The 19,608-nt window shown below is 36.9% G+C and overlaps 1 protein-coding gene across 10 annotated transcripts in view; it reads right to left on the bottom strand.

The window, feature by feature from the left end:
• Positions 1–12,710, bottom strand: part of ERC1 (ELKS/RAB6-interacting/CAST family member 1) — a 327,147-nt gene extending 314,437 nt beyond the window's left edge. For 9 of the 10 annotated variants that reach the window (XM_074269366.1, XM_074269372.1, XM_074269370.1 and 6 more), the window contains exon 1: positions 12,221–12,710. The gene's annotated coding sequence lies outside the window, so the exon portion shown is untranslated. The other variant, XM_074269367.1, reaches the window with a different exon arrangement.
• Between the last annotated feature and the right edge of the window lie 6,898 nt (positions 12,711–19,608).

Raw genomic sequence — 19,608 nt, 5'->3', positions numbered from 1 at the left:
GATCTCACTGTACTGCTTTTTGATCTAGGGTCTGGCCCTGTTTGGACTGAAATAAGCTTCAATAACAACATGTTCAGAAGGCATAAAATAGAGAAAGCACTGTTTGATCCAATGAGGATTTGGCCACAAGATAATGACTAAAAAAAATTGTGGTACACAAATCATCTTTTCATGAACACGGATAAAACAATAAGATTAGAATCACTATTACTATTTAAAATAGTACTAAAAACGCATGCTCTATAAAAAAGAGAAAGAAAAATCAAATTAAAAAATAGGTAAAAAGGAAATAATTGATTTTTTTGGCAGATGATATAATGGTCTATCCTGAGAACCAAAAAAATTAAATGACTCAATTAATTACAAAATTATAGAATATAAAATAAAGTCATGAAAAACATAAGCATTTCTACTATCAAGAAACTTCAGCATAAAATGGGAAATTCCATTAAAACTAAAACAATAACTAGAAAGGATCACAGAGCTAAAATGAACAATTTTTATTACACAAAGTCAAATTTTTCCTGTACAATCAAAACAAATGCAGCTAAAATTAAAAAGAGAAATAAATAGGGGGGAAAAGAAATCTTTGTAGTAAGTTTCTCTGAGAAAGGTTTCATTTTCATTAATACATAAGGGATTTATCCAAACATATTAAGAACAATAGCTATACTCTAATGACCAAAGGATAGGAACAAGCAGTTTTCAAAATAAGAAAAATCAATACATATCACAATAATCATATTTTAAGGAAAAGTCTAAATTACTAACAATTAGAAGAATACACTTTGAAACAAATCTTATGCTCCACCAAATTCTCATCAGACTAGCAAAGATGACTCAAAAAAAATAACAATTTTTGGAGTTACTCATTATTGTCCTGTTAGTAAAAACCCTGCACTGGCCCAGCTGCTCTAAAAACAATGTGGAATCATTCCCAAAAATCATTAAACTATGACCCTTGTAATATTATTACTATACCCCCCAAACTCAGAGAAAGCAGAAGAGAACCTATACATACATAATATTACATACAAAAATATTAAGAGGAGCTATTTTGGTGGAGGAAAAGAACTAAGAAATAAGGAGGTGACCAGTTGAGGAAATGGTTGACCAAATTATGACATATGAAGGTAAAGGAATATGTTGCACCCTAAGAAAAGAAATGAATAGTTTCAGAGAAATCCGGGAAGACTTTTAGGAACTGATAGACTGAAATGAACAGAACCAGAAGACTAATTTATGCAATAACTATAACATTAGAAATAAAAACAACTTTTAAAGACTTAAATAATCTGATCGATGCAACAACCAATCATAATTCCACAGAACTGATGATGAAACATGCGCTATCTATCAACAGAAAGGTGATAGATTCAAGACACACAATATGATATATGTTTTTCAGACACAACCAATATAGAATTTTGTTTTGCTTGGTTATGCATATGTTATAAGAGCTTCATTTTTCCTTTTTTTTCCTCCAAATTGTAGGAAGAGGGTTATTCAGTAGTAGAAAGGAAGAGACTTGGCAATAAGATAGCAAAAAAGAAATAAGAAACTTGAAGCATTCTTTCAGTGCACAGGGAAAGAACAGAAGGAATAAATAATTATAATAGAAATCATTACAAACAAAACAGCTTTGAAAGTTACATGTAATATATATTTTTTTAAAAGCATGCTAACATGTATATAATTGAACTTAACAATTTTAGATACAATCTCCTCTTCTACATAATAACCATTTTATTTGGTGCTTATATTCAGAATTTTTTTTAAACTAGAAAATAAAAAGAAAACATTATTATGAGTTAATCTGTTATGAAAGCCATGAGCAGGAGAGTTTTGAAAGTTATAGTTTGGGGCAACTATTTGGCATAGTGGATAGAGTACCAGCCCTGAAGTCAAGGGGATCTTAGTTCAAATCTGACCTCACACATTTAACAATTCCTATCTCAGTGATTCTAGGTAAGTCACTTAACACCATCAACCTCACCAAAAAAAACAAACAAACAAACAAACAAACAAAAAAAAAACCAAAAAGAAAAAGAGATAGATTAAATTTATCATATGCTTACAAGGAAAAGCAAGCTATACACGATAAATTCCGGATTCATAAATTCCTATTTTTCTGTTCTTAGTACAAAGAAATATCCATTTTAGTTTACATTTAAGTTTCTAATATTTTTTTTTTTCCTTTTTGCGGAGGCAATTGGGATTAAGTAACTTGCCCAGAGTCCTACACAGCTAGGAAGTGTTAAGTGTTTTAGATCACATTTGAACTTAGTTCCTCCTGAATTCAGGGCTGGTGCTCTATCCACTGCGCCACTTAGCTGTCCCTAATAAAAATATTTTAAGGAGAAAAAAAAGGTCTTGGAAAGGTATATACAATAGAGAGATACAATATATTGTATATATTGTAGATACAATACATTCTTATAATCTACCATTAGGTCTGTGCTGTTTAACATTTTTATCAATGAGTTAAATTAAGGCATCTTTGTCATATTTGCCAATGACACAAGGAATAATACAATGATAACAGTATTCAAAAACATCTTAACAGGTTAATGCAATAGGCTGAATCAATAAAGAGGAAATTTAATAGAAATAATTAAATTCAATATAAGATAAAGGAGAGAGCTATTCATCTTAAAAAGAACTTAGGACTTTTATATTTCTAGAACCATAGGAATCAACAGCATATGATAATCAAGAAAGCAAATGTGTTACATTAGGCTTCACCAAGACAGACTGCACGCTGGAACAAGAAAAGTGACAGTTCTGGTATATTGTCCTTTGATGAGACCATATCTGGAGTTCTAGCACCTAAATTAAGAAAAAGTAACTTGGAGGAAAACCAAACCCTTATATCCTTACCATATTTAGGCCAGTTGAAAGAAGTAAGGATTTTTAGCCTGGAGGAAAGGATATTCAAGGAGAACATAATCTTATTCAAGGAGAACATCATCTCTGAATGGCCATCATGTGGAAGAGGGGCTCTTCCACATGGAACATAACAAGGTGCAGAAAGGCAAATTTAGATCTGATGTCAGAAAATCTTCCTAACAATTAAAGCTGTCTCAAAGTAGAGTGGTCTGCCTTTCCAGGTAAAGCATTCCCCTTCATTGGAGATCTTCACACAAAACCTAGCTTACCATTTTTCAAGTGTGTTGTCATGGTGATTCTTTTCCTGGTATGGGTTATACTAATTTCCTCTAACGTCCCTTTCTATTATAAAATTTTGTGATTCTGTGTAAATCAGAAAAATCTGAAAAATTCCAGGTCTGCCCTCACATCTCAACTTCCTCATCTACATAAAAAAGGATAACACCTTACCACCAACATCACAAGTTATCGTGAAGTATAAATGAGACAAAGGTAAACTATCATGTCAGTTGTTATTTTACAATTCTTTACTTTCCAAAGGACCTTTCTTTAGACATAGAGAACAAAAACAAAATTAGAGATGAGTACTCATATGCCCTGCTCATTGGAAAGAAAAAAACAAGTATTTATTAAATATATGTGCCAGGCACTGTATTAAACCTTTTACAAATGTTGCATTTAATCATCACTCCAAGTCTAGGAAACTATTCTTATCCCCATTTTACAGCTAAGGAAGCTAAGGTATATGGAGTGACTTGCCAGAGGTCACACAGTATTACCTGAGATCTGAAGACACATCTGAACTTAGGTGTTCCTGACTTTGGGTAAATGCTCTATCCACTATATCACCTAGCTGCTTTACCGTACATTTAAAAATACTTCCTGAATAGCTGTCCTATTGCTTCTTTATTACTCTTCTTTCTTCTAACATAAATTTTAAAAAGAAAAAAAGTACTTTTGTCAATGGTAGTGTCAACTTATGACAACTCAATCTGTACTTTAAAAGTCTAATCTGTCCTATCATGTGAACTGGCTACAATGAAAAAAGAGTTAGAAGACTCTGAGATGAGTAGTAATTATAAGGCCAGGATATCAGAATTAATGAATAAATGAAAAAGCATTTGTGAAGCATTTACTAGTGATAAGGACTATTCAGAGCAATAGGGATAAGAAATGAGAAGATTATTAGAGTAGTGGCAACGAAGAGTTTCTTTTCTCCTCTTCCCTCATTTTCCCTTTCACTATGTTAAGATTCTGTAAAAAAGTAGGAATAAATACCAACAATAGGAAGAAATAGAGGTAGAATCTTTCTCTAAATTACTAGAAAGTCTCCAAACTTTTTTGATGCAAACTTATCAATTTAAAAAATTGCAGTACAACCTAAATATACTTATTCATAAATAACATGCACTAATTCTAGTGCATTAATAATTTTGTGTGCCATAAAAAATTTTGAAATCATAAATTTTGAAAGAATGAGATAAAGATTATATCTAGTCATAGAGGGAATAGGAATCCCTAGAATTTAGGGAAGTGATGTGGTCAGAAATGTGCATTTGGGAAATCAATTTGTTAGTTATGTGGAGGATGAATGGGAAAGGGAAGAGACTAAAGTCCAGCAACTAATTAGGAGGGTATTGAAACAGACAGCCAGAGAAGCCAGAAAGGGTAGATAAGGGAGAAAAAAAATCTAAGTATCAACTAGTGAAAATGACTAAAATCAAGAAACTGAGTATCTTGTGTTAGGTTCTTACTAAGTGCTAAAGAGATAATGAGATATTAGGTTCTTACTAGGTGCTAAGTCGGTACTTAACAATTCTCTAGTTCCGGCCTTTGGGGGAAGTTTTACCCCTTGGAACTTCTGTGGAGGAGCTTGCATGCTTAGGAGGAGCAAGTTTATTGGTTGAAGTATTTTTTCCCAGAAGCCCCTGAGTTATTGCACACCCATTCTCTGAGAGGATAAAGGAGGCAACATTGAGCAAGGGAGAGTCTACTCTAGGTCAGAGTCTGGCCGGGAGATTGAGTTGAGACAGCAGATCTCCTCCCAGAGAGGGATCAGCAGTTTCTGGAGACAACAGAACATTACAGTCTTGTGCGATGAACAGCAAGGACACAAGAGTTTTTGGTTTGGAAAGTACATGGTAGTATGCAAAGCATAAGACCTGAAAGGTAGGAAAAGACTAGATTATGAATGGCCTTAAATGTCTAATAGAAGATTTATATTTTATTCCAGAGATGATAAAAGTTTAGGGAAGTGACATAGTTAGACCTAAGATTTAGATCAAAGAACCTGACTGCACAATAGAGAATTGACTGGGGTGGGAAGAAACTTAAGGCAGGGAGATCAACCAAAAGGCTACTGTAACAGTCCAGGTATGAGGTAATAAAAGCTTGTGCTACAATAGTAGCAGTGTCAGCAGAGAAAAGGAAGAATATGTGGAGAAATATTATCAAAGATAAAAACAGTAAGACTTGGCAAAAAAAATTGGATATGGAGGAGAAAGTAAGAAGTTGAGGATACACCTAACTTGTGAACCTGTGTTACTAGAAAGATAGCAGTAGAAACAGTAACAAGAAAAATTCAGAAGAGGAGATTTGGGGAGAAAAATACTAAGATGTGTTGGCAGGTAAGAGCAACTCGCTGGCTCACTAGATACAGCATGGGTCCTGGAGTCAGTAGTGACCTAAATTCAAATTTGACCTCACTTAACACTTAATACCTGTGTGACTTTGGGCAAGTCACTTAATCCCACCTGCCTCAAGGTCACCATATAAGCAGTGGGATATGAAGGTAAGGTTAGAGCTAGATAAATAGATCAAAGAATCATTTGTATAGAGATGATAATTGAAAGTATGGGAGCTGATGATTTCAAAGGCCCCAGAACAAAGTCTTTGGAGACCACCTACTTTGACCAGGAATTACTACTATAAAGATACTGCTAAGAAGACTAAGAAGGAATAATCAAACAGGTAGGAGAACTAGAATAGAAAAGAGAAACTAAGAGAGAAGAGGGAATCACAAATAAGAGAGTGAGGAAGAGTGTCAAAGGTTATAAAGAAGAGAATGAAGATTAAGAAAAGGCCACTGGAACTGGCAATTAAGAGATCATTGGTAATTTTGAAGAAAGCAGTTTAGATTGAATGATAAGGTTGGAAGCCAATTAGAATAGAGATAAAAAGTGAGAAGAGAGAAAGTAGAGCCATGAGAAAGAGTTGCAAAGAGAGTAAGATGAAAAGAAGTGGAGGCACCTATCCTTGAGAAGTGGCCTTCTCAAGTTTAGTCTCCCAAAAGGAGGAGAGATATGGGAGAGACAGGATGGAGTGGGTAGGGCAGGAAGGACTGAGGAGACATGTGAGTATAGGGTAGTAGGGAAGCAGTCAAAATACAAGGAGAACCTGAAAGTAAGTAGAGAATAAGGATGATGGAGAGGAGAGAACAATCTCCTGAAGAAGATAAGGAAGAATGGAATAATTTATACAAAGACAGGGGTCTGTCTGCCTCGGTAAGGAAATACATCACTTCTTCATGTGAGATATAGTAGAGGCTGAGATAATAGCAGAAGACACCTGAATGTTAAAATGTGAAAGAGTTTAAAAGATAGGTAAATTTGAAAAAGTGATTGAGATAAAATATTTTTTCAAACTATACTTTTAAAAACTGGTTAAAAGCTTAAATTACAACCCAAGTAATAAATTTGAAAACAACTTTTTTTTACAAGAAAAATAGATCATCAGATTATAATTTACTAACTTTGGGGAGGGAATCAAACTAAGAATCTACAAAACTGAAAATTTCTCATTGTCTACCCCTAGCAATTATCCTTAAACAGCAATTCCTTTTCCCCCAAGAATACAATAAGTTATTCTAACATTATATTATCAAATACTGTGGTATATTTATAGAGCAAGACTAGAGTACATAAATTATAATTTTTAATGTTATTTCTTATTAAAATTAAACATAACTATAGTTTTGTGCTAGGAAAACAAGGTGGCACAATGGACAGAATGGCAGGACAGGTTTAGAGTAAAAAAGACATCTTTCTGGGTTCAAATCTGGCATTAGAAACTTACTAACTTGTGTGACCTTGGGCAAGTCACTTAACCTTGACTACCTCAATTCTCTCATAGGTAAAACAAGCTGGAGAAGGAAATAGCAAGCCACTGGAATATCTTTGCAAAAAAAACCCAAAGAACAAATGGTGTCACAAAGACCCATATGAATGAAATAAGTGAATAACAAAAACAGTCTTGTCCTATACACTCCAGTCAATTTTCAAATTTTGCCAAAACCTTCACTGTCACTAAAATGATTAAGATCTCGGCTTTAAGAGTAGCTGAAACAAAAAGATAAAATAAAATATTAAAACTTAAAACATATTTAAAATTCACAAAACTAAATGTCAAATATATTAATAACTAAACTTTCAAATTATGTTCTTTGCAAGTTCACAGCATTGATACTTCTGATGTTATTAAAGCTTAAAACTGAATTAAAACTTTTGGGAAACTGTATATGGAGATAAACAAAAGACTGAGGTGAATGGGTAGATAAAAGTGATAGGAAGGTAGGGAAGAAGGAAAAGGGGAAAGGAAGGAAGAAAGAAAAGAGAAAGGGAGGGAGGGAAAAAAGGAGGGGGAGAGGAAGGGAGGGGGAGGGGGAGAGAGGAAGGAAGGAAGGAAGGAAGGAAGGAAGGAAGGAAGGAAGGAAGGAAGGAAGGAAGGAAGGAAGGAAGGAAGGAAGGAAGGAAGGAAGGAAGGAAGGAAGGAAGGAAGGAAGGAAGGGAGGAAGGAAAATAAATGTGCATATTTTAAAGAAACAGAAGGTAATACACTTATATAGAACATGAAAGGGCTATTCTGATGCTTCATTGTGATATGGAGGTGTCTCTGGTTTCTTCAAGGTTATGAAATATAAACTCTGGCAGGTTGGCCCCAGAAACACATTGAATCTCTTTTCAAGGACCAGTCTAACTTATCATGGATAATCACCAGTAGATTTGTAAACCACCTGGTAATGAAGCTTTTTTTCACCACACAATATACAATAAGCAGAGAAGTAAAAATGGTTTTCGGTCCTACAGTCTCCTTACTCCAATGAAAGTAACAAAATTACAGGAAGGAAGAACAGAGGGGTACTAAGAAACATACAAATTGAAGACCATCAACAAACTTTCATTTGATTGTTGGTACTCTAAATATCTTTGTCCACTTACTAAGAAGTAAACATATTCTGGAGGAACAAAATCACATCAATCTTTATACTCTTGTTATAAATGAATCTACAAAAAAGCAGCTATAATTAAATGAAAGATTGGATTACAAGTAGTCCTCAGAGAAGCAAAGGAGTTAGCAGAGTGGAATTCATCAAAAGTTCAAAAGCAACAAGAAATCTTATTTTACTGGACAATTGGCCTTCATGTTTGGCAGTTAAAAAAATAAATAAATAAATAAATAATTGTGCCCTTATATGCTAATATCTGAGAATGAAGAATTTAAGTATCAATGCTGTGAACGTTAAAAAACAAATCAAAATATACTCTATTCCTTAGCAACTCCATTGCAAAGGTGAGAATGGAGAGAAAGATATGGAAAACTATGGAAAAAAATTAAGAGTGCCCAGAAACTTAAAAGATTGATTATATTTGTGAGAAGCCTCTTGCCTATATATCCTAAATACTTTCTTCAAAAACACAAATGATGAGCACCAAACAAGGTAATGAAGAATGAAAATCACTAAATTTTAAATGACAGAAAGACTTTTTTATGGTTATGGGAAGTTATACAAGAGTCAGATATCTGTGTACCATTGAACCATCAACTTTTAAAAACAAAGAATAAAATTTATAACAAGAAAAAAATAAGAAAGATTTTAGCACACAAGAAGTTTTAATTCTGAATTAAACAAACAAAAAAAATTGGAAAACAAAGAACAGAAATTCTATTAACATAGATTATGGTTTCATTCAGTTAAACCAATATTAATTAATAGCTAAATCAAGAGGCCAAAAGAGCCTTAGTCAGCAAATAGTCGATTTTCTTGCCAAATTGAAATGGCAACTAAAAACTCAACTATAAAATGTTACAATAAAGGATGATGAACAGTTATGAGCAGCAGCATATCATAAAGCAGAGAGAAGTAATGGAGATAAAAACCCATGAAAAGAAACTTTAGCAAGATATACAACTTGAGAAAGCCATTTTATCGGCACTCTAAGATGAAAAAAAAAAAAAAAGAATGAAAGAACAAAGAAAAATGGAAGATATTTGCAAAAAGTATTATAAACTTTCTTGTTACACCTGGACTCTACACACAATCCCTTGAGACACTTACAGAGAAGGTAAAAATGGCACAAAGGAGAACAAATAAAAAGGGAGGCAACTGGATTGCAAGTATAGACAGAGATGTTATCAAGGAATGAATACAATCATAATACCATTGAGGTACCAATTTACAAAGTATCTAAACAAAGTATAAAAAAAATTTCAGACCTTACTCTCACATTTTAGGGACACCATGAAAAGTCTAAAACATGACCTGCTTCATTGAAAGGAATTTCCATATCAGTAAGATGACAGATACCTTTTGAGTACTTTGAAGTAACACCTTATCACTATAACATAGCCCCCTCCCCCCATTTATAGACATAGAATACACACAAACACTTTTAACAGCTTCAAATGGTACACCATAAAGTAGAATCATTTATATCAGAATTTGTTCAAAATGCAACTATATAGAAAACTCCAGGTGAAGAAATTCCCTCTTCCAAGAGAGCTGTCTACAAAGCATGAGTATGGTTTGGAAAAACTCAGCAGTTGCTATGAGACTTTTTCATTTTATTTTGAGTGTACAGGGTTAATGGGGTCAGCCAATAAAACATATATTAAGCTCTTACTATGTATTTCAGGCACAAGGCTAAACTCTAGGAATACAAAGAAAGGAAAGAGATAGTCTTTGTTCTTCAGAACTGACAATCTAATGGGATAAGTAAAATACAAATGACTATGTACAAAAAAGTTATATACAGGATAAATTGGAAATGATAACCAAAGGGAAAGTTCTAGCATTAAGAGAACACATGAAAGACTTGCCTTAGAAGGTGGGATTTTATCTGGAAATTGAAGGAAGCCATGAGAAAGAGGTGGAGGGGAAAAGCATTCCATGTATTTGTGATACCGTGAGAAATAGTGAAAGGAAGTAGAACTATGATTTCAATGATTTAGAGAACTCCAGGACTAGAAACTCCCTCTACCCAGGCAGGTGTATTTCTGCAACTTTTAGTCTTAAAGAAACCTGCCTAAGTGAATTGCCCAGGATTATGTCAGAGGCAGGACTTGAGATAAGGTCTTTCTGGCTAGCTTTCCAATTCATTTCATCAGGAGTTTTAAAAATGAATGAAAAGATTTACATCTTATCTGGGATTCCACTGAGCAACAGAAAAAAATATCTTAATATCTTACATTAAAAAGTCATGACAAGTAGCAAGTAGCACAGTTGGAAAAGCAGATATACAATTTCCTTCAGTTATAAGCCATTCAAAAGAATAAAAGTGGCCTTCATCTTCTGCTTACCTCATACTTAAATGAATCTAAATGTCAAGTTTCTCAAGAGCAAGTAATCTTATTTTTCTTTGTATCCCAAGAACTTAGAGCATTGCAAGTATTTAACGTTTTTGAACTGAAAATAAAGATATCCTACTCATAGCCTTGCAAATACCATTGAACAACTTCAGAAAATTTCATTTAACTTATTCATATTTTGTTTATGTTTGAATAGTATTTTAAAATTTTCAAAACTCTAGACATAAAGTTTAATTAGACTAAATTTTAATTTTCCTATCTCAAAAATAAAAACAAGTCACTGTATAATTCCACTTTATACTTGATATCATTAAAAATGGTCAAACATTTACTTTATAGTTACAATTGGAATAACACTTTTTCTTAATACTTGTAACATCCTTACTTATAATCAATTTGTGGTATAAGCAACTCTTATTTATAAGATAGCTCAATTAAGTGCTGAAGAGAAAAGACAACTAATTATACCTATTTTACTGAAACTGAAAGGTGCTTCCTGAAAGAAAGTACTTCTCTTAATTATTTTGATACCAGTGACTTATTTTCCAAAGTTAGATCAGTCTAGAGAAAAAAATTCACTACATCTCTTTTTTGGAACTGTCTTCCATGCACTAACAGGTAGTATTAGGTAAGGTCAATTCATTGTGAACTTTGAATAGCAAGTCTAAGGCAGCAAAAGTTTTATTTACCGTGCCAGCATTAAGTTTAAAACAAAAATGTGGGTATGGTCTTGGGCAACATCTGCCTATGGTAGGATTTTTACATTTCCCTGGAAAATGGAGTTATAAATTTAACTGGAAAGAAATGCGCATTACCTAGCACAGTGAATATCAGAACACCAAAAATTTCTCGGAAGTTGAAGGGCCCATTTGGGGAAATACTTTATTTCGTTTAAGCTGAGATTTAGTGAAATAACTGCAAATGAAAAACTTCAATTTTAGGAAACTGTCAAACACAAGATGTCAATCATTGAAAACCACACAGCTGTATTTCAAATATCCATTCCTAATAAAACTGGATTTCGGTGCCTCCGACAGCCTCAGAGAATTGTCATCCAGAAACGCCTAGCGAAGTGACTCAGAATCTCTGCTTCCAAGGCCTCCCTGCTCTCACCGCTCCAGTCTGGGAAGGCCTGGAGACCTCCTACGGTACAGCCCAGATAGCCGCGCAGAGCAGGCTTTGCATCAGGGAGTAGAAGCAAGGGGGCAGTGGTCACGTCGGGAAGGCAGGTGGGATCAGACCCGGCCGCCCCGGCGGGAGCCCGGGAGCCTAGAGTTCCCACGCGGGATCTCCCCTACGGACATTTCACTTCAGATCCATTCATCCCCGCGCCTTCCCTCCCAAGAACGGCGGCAGGTTTTAATACGCTCGGGGGGGGGGGGGGGAGGAGGGAAAGGAAAGGGGGGGACCAGAAGGTTGGGGGCGGGGGTCTGGCTTCAAAGGCATAGTAAGGAATCCTCCGCTTCCTCGGCAGTTTCATTCACATCGGTTCCCTCTAGTCCCCCGAACCTCGTGGGGGCCCCACCCCCCACTCCCACGCCTCCCCGCTCCCCCAAGCCGGCGCCCCGTCGAGGTCCAGCCCCACTCTCCCCGATCCCCGCATCCTCCCCGGGTATCCCCCAAACCTGCCGCCTCCGTCTCCGCCCGGTCTAGCGAGCCGATAGGGTGGGGCCGCCCGGCGGGGGAGGAGCAGCGGCCGCCGAGGAGAGGGGGAGGGGAGCAGAGGAGGTGGTCCCGGGCGCCTCACCTTCCAGCCCCACCTCCCTCCCGGGGGGCGCTTCGCCCGGCCGCAGACTCCGCCCGGGGCCGAGACGCCAGAGGCAGCGAGCTTCCCGGGGACTAGAAGCTTGAACGTCGGCCGAGCCGAGAGGGCGCCCGGGTACCTCCGGCTCCGGCTGCTACTGCTGCTGCTGCTGCTGCTACTCCGGCGGCTGCAGCCGCTACTGCTGCTCCGACTCCCGCTGCCTCTGCTTCGCCTCCGCCACCACTTCCAAGGCTGCTGTCGCTGTCGCCGCCGCCGCCGCCGCCGCCACAACCAGTGCACAGCCCAGGCGCCTGCCTACGTCACCGCGACCCGCCCAGTCCGCCGGGTGGTGAGGCGTAGGGAGTCCCTCCTCCCCCAGCCTTCCTTCTCCTTCTCCCCCCTCCCCTCCGCTTCCCCTTCGGCCAACGCGGACCTCGGAGGTCGCGCTGGAGCTCTAGCAGCCCCGCGTGCGCGCACCGGCGGCTCCCGGCTCCTCCCGCCTCTCCCGGGATCCTTCCAGAGCGAGGAAGGGGGCGGGGCAACTTAGAGAAGGCGCGCGCCCGACAAACGATTGCCCTCCTACCCGGGGGTGAGCACGCGCGCACGCGACTGCCCCCTTCCCTCCCGGGCACATTCGCCGCGCGTGCGCGTGCTCACCGGCGCGTGTACACACACGCACGCACACATGCACACACACATACACATATACTCACACACACACACACACTCTCTCCCTCCCTCCCTCCTTCCCTCCCTCCTTTCCCTCCTTCCTTCTCTTCCTCTCTCCCTCTCTCTCTCTCTCTCTCCCTTTTTCCCTCTCTCCCTCTCTCCCACCTTCATCCACCCCCTACACACACTCATCTCCTTTCCCCCAATCTTCACCTAGCAGTTGTGAGAACGAATAAAACATGTCCGAAAATCCCTATTAAGTCAGAGGAGGACCAAGAACAATACAGAAGCTCTTCAGGACTTCTATGTTTTGATGGTTTCTAAGATGATTCTACCTTGGAGTTTACCATTATTCCTTCCGGTGACTATTGTCTAACCTGGTCTTCGCTTTAACGCTTGTAATAAGTCATTACTCACTACATGATCACAGCCATTGACTTACATGCCGAGGTTGTGATAATATCCGACGCAGGCGGAGATCATGGCAACTACTGGGGGGCGACCAGTAGTCAGGCTTGTGGGGAGCAGCACTTGGATCTGCGGTCAGGACAGACCTAGGTTCAAATCCACTTACATACTTCCTGGCTGTATGATCTGGGATAAGTCACCTAATCTCTTACAGAATGGATCCACTTTAGAGGGAAAAGGCAAATCTGCCCAACATCTTTGTTAAGAAAACTCCAGATAAGGTCCCAACAACAATATTTATGAATTTTAGAAGTCTGTGATAATATCTGAAGCAAAGGAACAAAGGTGTAATGTAAAATGAAGGGGGCGTATGTAAAACTTTTGGTACCATCTCCCTTGACACTAAGGGATCCCTTACTTCTCTAATTTGTGGCTCCTATCCAAATGATCTGGAAGTAGTCGGGTCTAGGATTCCTCAAAGGCAGTCTCTGTTTCCTTTACAATTATCTAGAGTCACAAAGCTCAAAACATGAGCAGCTTTATTTGCAAGTTAATAGAAATAGATAGGACTCAAACCTGAGCCAATAGAAATTAACACTACTGACTTCCTGCCAGGATTACAGACAGACCGGCCAGCTCCCATATTCCGTTACAGCAGAACTCTTGAGTTTGCATTAAATTACATGATGATCCAATAAGAAACTATAGTGACTTCTTCTACCTCAGAACTACACAAGAAATAAGCCAGAAGCCCAAGAGCCATAGGATATTTCCACCAGTAAAGCTAACATCATCCCAGCATAACTTCCCAGGATGACAAGAGACAACCAGGTATAGCCAGCTACATGTTAAATAACTGTCCTGGAGCAACACGAGCACCTGAAAAAGTCCCAGGATGGGGACCATGAAAGTACAGCGGAGCTGTGGCTCCTGACCATAGCTGGCATGCAGATCAAAACAGTCCGGGCCCAGTGGTTCTGGGCCTTAAGCAGGGATTTGCTGAAGCCAAATGGAATCCACCCTCAAGAGCTGATTATTAAATTTTCAGTGTCAGTATTTTCATCTCAGAAATCAGTTTACTTGATTCATATTGTAAATAGTCTTGACCTTAAGAGAGAAAATGTTAATAATTCAGATTAATTTAGAAGTATGCCCTGTGTCCTTTTATTCTAGAGAGTTGGCTCTTTAACAATTACCAGCACTTCCTTGCCCCTAACAACCTTTCCTGAAATACCAGAGCAAACTCTGAAGATCCTATGCTCTGGACCTCAAAAGATCCAAAGAGGACTAGCACTGGGAGGTAGAAATCAATTTTTAAAAAATTTCAGGGGACTCAGGATGACACCAAGGGGCTGACTTATCTTACTTAAAAGCAGCAGCAGAGGGCAGAGCCTGGCCCTGGCACAAAGTTCCAATTCAGCAATTAAAGTAGGAAGGAGAGATAAGTAAATTAAACAAGTAGTATCAAATATTGTTGTGAACCTAAAGATCTCCAAAAAGAAGAAAATAACTGTAAACATTGACTCCAAGAGGGAAAATATGGACTTTCCACAAGGACTACATGAATGAATACCTAGAATAAGCAACATTGTTTTGTTTTTTTAAATTAAAAGTTCTAGAGGAAAGAATAGGGAGGAGAATATGAATTGGACTCCCTGAAAACTGGAATAGACTAAACAAAAATCAATTATTCCACAAGATAGCAAGAAATATAAGAACAATATCAAGATTGGTGGAAGTAGAAAATGTTAGGAATCAAAAGCAACTGACCAGTAAACACAGAGAATTTAAGAATCATTGAAAAACATTATATATATATATATATATATATATATATATATATATATATATATATATATATATATATATATATATATATATATATACCTGGACACTGTATTTGAAGTCATAAATGACTTGAATGTGTTAGAACTAGAAGGCAAGAGAAAAATAGAAAGAATCCATCCATCACTTTCCAAAAGGAGCCCAAAAGGAAATGACCAAAATCCAGAGCTCTCATTTCAAAAAATATTGTAAATATCCAGAAAGGTGTTCAGATAGAAGTGGATACTAAAAATAATCTTGGCATACAAAATTCAAAAAGACAAGATATAGACCAAGAATAATATATCCTGCAAAACTGAGTATCATCCTAAAGGGGAGTAAAATGGATTTATATTGAAATAAAGAATTTTCAGGCATTCCTGATTAAAAGGACAGAGAATAATAGGAACTTTGAAATACAACCACAACAATCCAGGAAACCCAGGAAGGTAAATTTGAGTAATTACATGTTGCTGTATGATGATGGAGTGCTAACATTCTAACAGAGGGGAAGAAATAAGTGACCCCTCGGCATCTTAATGTCCTCAAAGGGCACCAAAGGAATTAAATAAGAAAAATAAAAGTCTTAAAGGTTGAAATGGTTCTGTTTTGAAAAGGAGAAAGAAAAGGAAATGTAAAAGAAATATACTCACATAGAAAGGAAGAAAAGGATAAGAGATGCTATTTAACTAGGGTAATAAGAGTATATATACATGGAATAATGGGCAGATAGAATGTAAGATAAACTTTACTAATATCTGAAAGGAAGGTTGAAAACATAGAGACAATTTTTTTGAGGAAACACATTAGTCTCAACAGGGAAGCAGACAAAATTAGGGAGAGAGCAGGGAACAAGAGGGAAGATAATACCAGGAACAGAATAACTACAAAGAATCTTGATCTTGAGGAGGAAGAAAAGAACTAGAATCTAAGGAGATGCCTTTGAGTTCCTCTTAATTGAAGAATGACTAAATAAGCTGTGGTTTATGGATATAATAGAATATTATTGCTATGTTATTTTTTCTATCTTTAACTTTTTTTATAGACTTATGAATAATGGCTGCCACTCAGCCTCTTTATTTTCCCAGTTCCCCAAATACTATATATTCTATTCCCACCAGCATTTCCTAATTATTCCTCAATTCCATATCTGCCATTAAACTTCTGGGCCAGATTATTGAAATTAACCTAAAGCCATTTTTTGAAAGATCACTAAAAGGGTGAAAAGAAAAAAAGAAAAAGTTGGTTACTCCTAATGAGGGAAACTGGATCAGGGAGAGAGTTCTAGTCCCTGTTATATTTGCAAGAATCTTCCTTATTTAATTAATATAATTTAGCAAGTTTTACTTGAGTGCTTAGTACGTTCAACATAAATTCTGGGAATTAGACAAAATAGCCCTTGCTTTCAAAAAGCTTATATTTTAGTGAGATATACAAACAAAAGCAAATTAGTAACTACAAGATGATTTGGAAAGCACTAACCACTAAAGGAAGGAGAAAAGGCTTCCTATGGTCCGTAAAATGAACCCTGAAGAAAGCAAGATACTCTAAGAGGGGGAGGTGAAGTCAGACAGTACTTACTCCATGTATATAAGACAACATATGTAAAGGCCCAGAAGTGGAAGATGAAAGAGAAAATGTCAAGATGGGAAAATAATTAGTAAATCATTATCAATGAAATGCATTAAAGAAAGTAATGTAAAATAAGTTGGGAAAGATAGGAATCAAATATACAAGGCTGTAAATACAAAGCTTTATCATTTTTTAAAGGCAAGAAACAGTAGAGAATAACAATTTTTTTTTTTTTTGGTAAGGCAATTTTTTGGCAAAGTTAAGTGACTTGCCCAGGGTCATACAGCTAGGAAGTATTGTGTCTCAAGTCACATCTGAACTCAGGTCCTCCTGACTCCAGTGCCAGTGTTCTCTCCACTGTACCATCTAGCTGCCTTTTTTTTTTTAATGTTTAATTTATTTTTTGACTCATTCTTAAGAATAAAAGCTGTATGGTCAGACTTGTGTTTAAGGAAGTTTTTTGGTGGTGATAGTGTTGTGATGTTCTTATTGTTTATTGTCTACATGGAGAATGGACTAGAAGGAGAGAAGCTATTTCAGTACCCTGAGTGAGAGGAGATGTAACGGCTATGAAAGTGGAAAAAAAGGGGACATAGACAATAAATATTTATTAAACTACTATTCAGTTCTAAGTATTGTGTTAGATGCTGAGGTTACAAATACAATAATTGATGCAATCTTTGATATAAAAGCAATAAACTGGGAAATCATTTTTACATTCAAAGGTTCTGATAAAGGCCTCATTTCTAAAATATATAGAGAATTGAGTCAAATTTATAAGAAATCAAGCCATTCTCCAATTGATAAATGGTCAAAGGATATGAACAGACAATTTTCAGATGAAGAAATTGAACTATTTCTAGTCATATGAAAAGATGCTCAAATCACTATTGATCAGAGAAATGCAAATTAAGACAACTCTGCGATAGATGCTACTACACATCTCTGAAAAGATAATGACTAATGTTGGAGGGGATGCGGGAAAACTGAACACTGATACATTGTTGGTGGAACTGTGAATGAATCCAACCATTCTGGAGAGCAATTTGGAATTATGCTCAAAAAGTTATCAAACTGTGTATACCCTTTGACCCAGAAGATATAAGACTGGGCTTATATCCCAAAGAGATCTTAAAGGAGGGAAAGGGACCCACATGTACAAAAATATTTATGGCAGCCATTTTCATAGTGGCTAGAAACAGGAAACAGAGTGTATGCGCATCATTTGGAAAGTGGCTGAAAAAAATTATGGTATATGAATGTTATGGAATATTATTATTCTGTAAAAAATGACTAACAGGATGATTTCAGAGATCTGGAGAGACTTACATGAACTGATGCTAAGTGAAATGAGCAGAACCATGAGATCATTGTATACGGCAAAAAGAAGATTCTACAAGGATCAATTCTGATGGACAGGGATCTCTTCAACAATTAATTGATTGATTCAGACCAGTTCCAATTGTTCAGTGATGAAAAGAGCCATTATACCCAGGGAGAAGACGGGAACTGAGTGTGGAACACAACATAGCATTTTCACTCTTTCTGATGTTGTTTGCTTGCATTTTTGTTTTCCTTCTCAGGTTTTTTTTTTTTTTCTTTTGTGCAGCAAGATAACTGTAAAGATATGTATACATATATTGGATTTAACATATATTTTAACATGTATTGGAATACCTGCCATCTAGGGGAAGGAGTGGGGGGAAGGAAGGGAAAATTTGGAACAGAAGGTTTTGCAAGGGTTAGTGTTGAAAAATTACCCATGCATATGTTTTGTAAATAAAAGTTATATTTAAAAAATTATCTGGGTTCATTCTCTGACATTGCCTGTCTTCTCAGAGAAGGAATTAATGTCACCATTGGTTTATTCTACCTCCTCTTTTACCTAGGATTCCTCAGGAACATACCTCTGCCTGTATAATAGAAAGTTACTCTCAAGAAGTGAAGTATAGGCTTTATAGATAGCTGGGAGTCCTTATCTAGATTCTATGCAGTAGGGGTTGACTCTATTATGCTATTGACTGAAGTCACCATTCTAATGTACTCTCCTTAGTATGAATGGCCAATTATAATTAATATCACCCTTATACCAATGAACACCTCCAGTAGTGTACCCCACTATCATTTAACCATATAATATCAATTAGCTTTTACAAAAGGATATATGCTAAGAAAATATAGTGAGATTAGATATTACAAAGTATTTCCTCATACTATTTGGTGATATAGTCTTTCTTAAACTACTTTAGTCCCTGGGAAGACTGAGCTCAACTTAAAAGCAGTTGCCACAAAAACATTCACCCCATCAAGTTCATATGCTGGCATTCCTTTTTGTTCATTTCTATGCTGGGTCAGCCAATTTACTTAGGATTTTGCTCCTCATAGGGCTCATCTATTGGCAAAATCTGGCTACTGGACTAATGGCAACTCCCTCCCATTGATGTTTTGAAACTCACAAATTAGAGTTTAATACTCCTAATACTCCATCTAAGAACACAAAAGAACCAATGCAAAGAACAAAGGCTACAAGTTAGCCCAGTCATATGTTATCTAAGGCCCTACCCAGAGACTTACAACATATCTTCCATGTTCCAACATAAGCCAAATGGATTTACAAGTAAATTCTATGAAATATTTAAATTAATTCCAATATTATATAAGCAACTAGGAAAAATAAGTTTTTTAAAAAAAGGAATCCTCGTATAATGATCATAGTGTATTTATTATCTTGGTGACAAGTGCTGCAATCTCTTTGCTACTATCTTATTTAAGATGTTTATATCAATGTTCATTAGGAAAAATGGTCTATAATCTTCTTTTTTTGTTTTGGCTCTCTCTGATTTAGGTAGCAGTACCATATCTCTGGCATAAAAGAAATTTGTTAAGAATGAAGGGCTGGTTCAAGATCAGGAAAGCTG

Source organism: Sminthopsis crassicaudata, chromosome 5 (assembly GCF_048593235.1).
Source record: "Sminthopsis crassicaudata isolate SCR6 chromosome 5, ASM4859323v1, whole genome shotgun sequence".
Taxonomy (NCBI): Eukaryota; Metazoa; Chordata; class Mammalia; order Dasyuromorphia; family Dasyuridae; genus Sminthopsis; species Sminthopsis crassicaudata.
The sequence above is the reverse complement of the archived record's forward strand: the minus strand, read 5'-3'. Positions and strand labels throughout refer to the sequence as shown.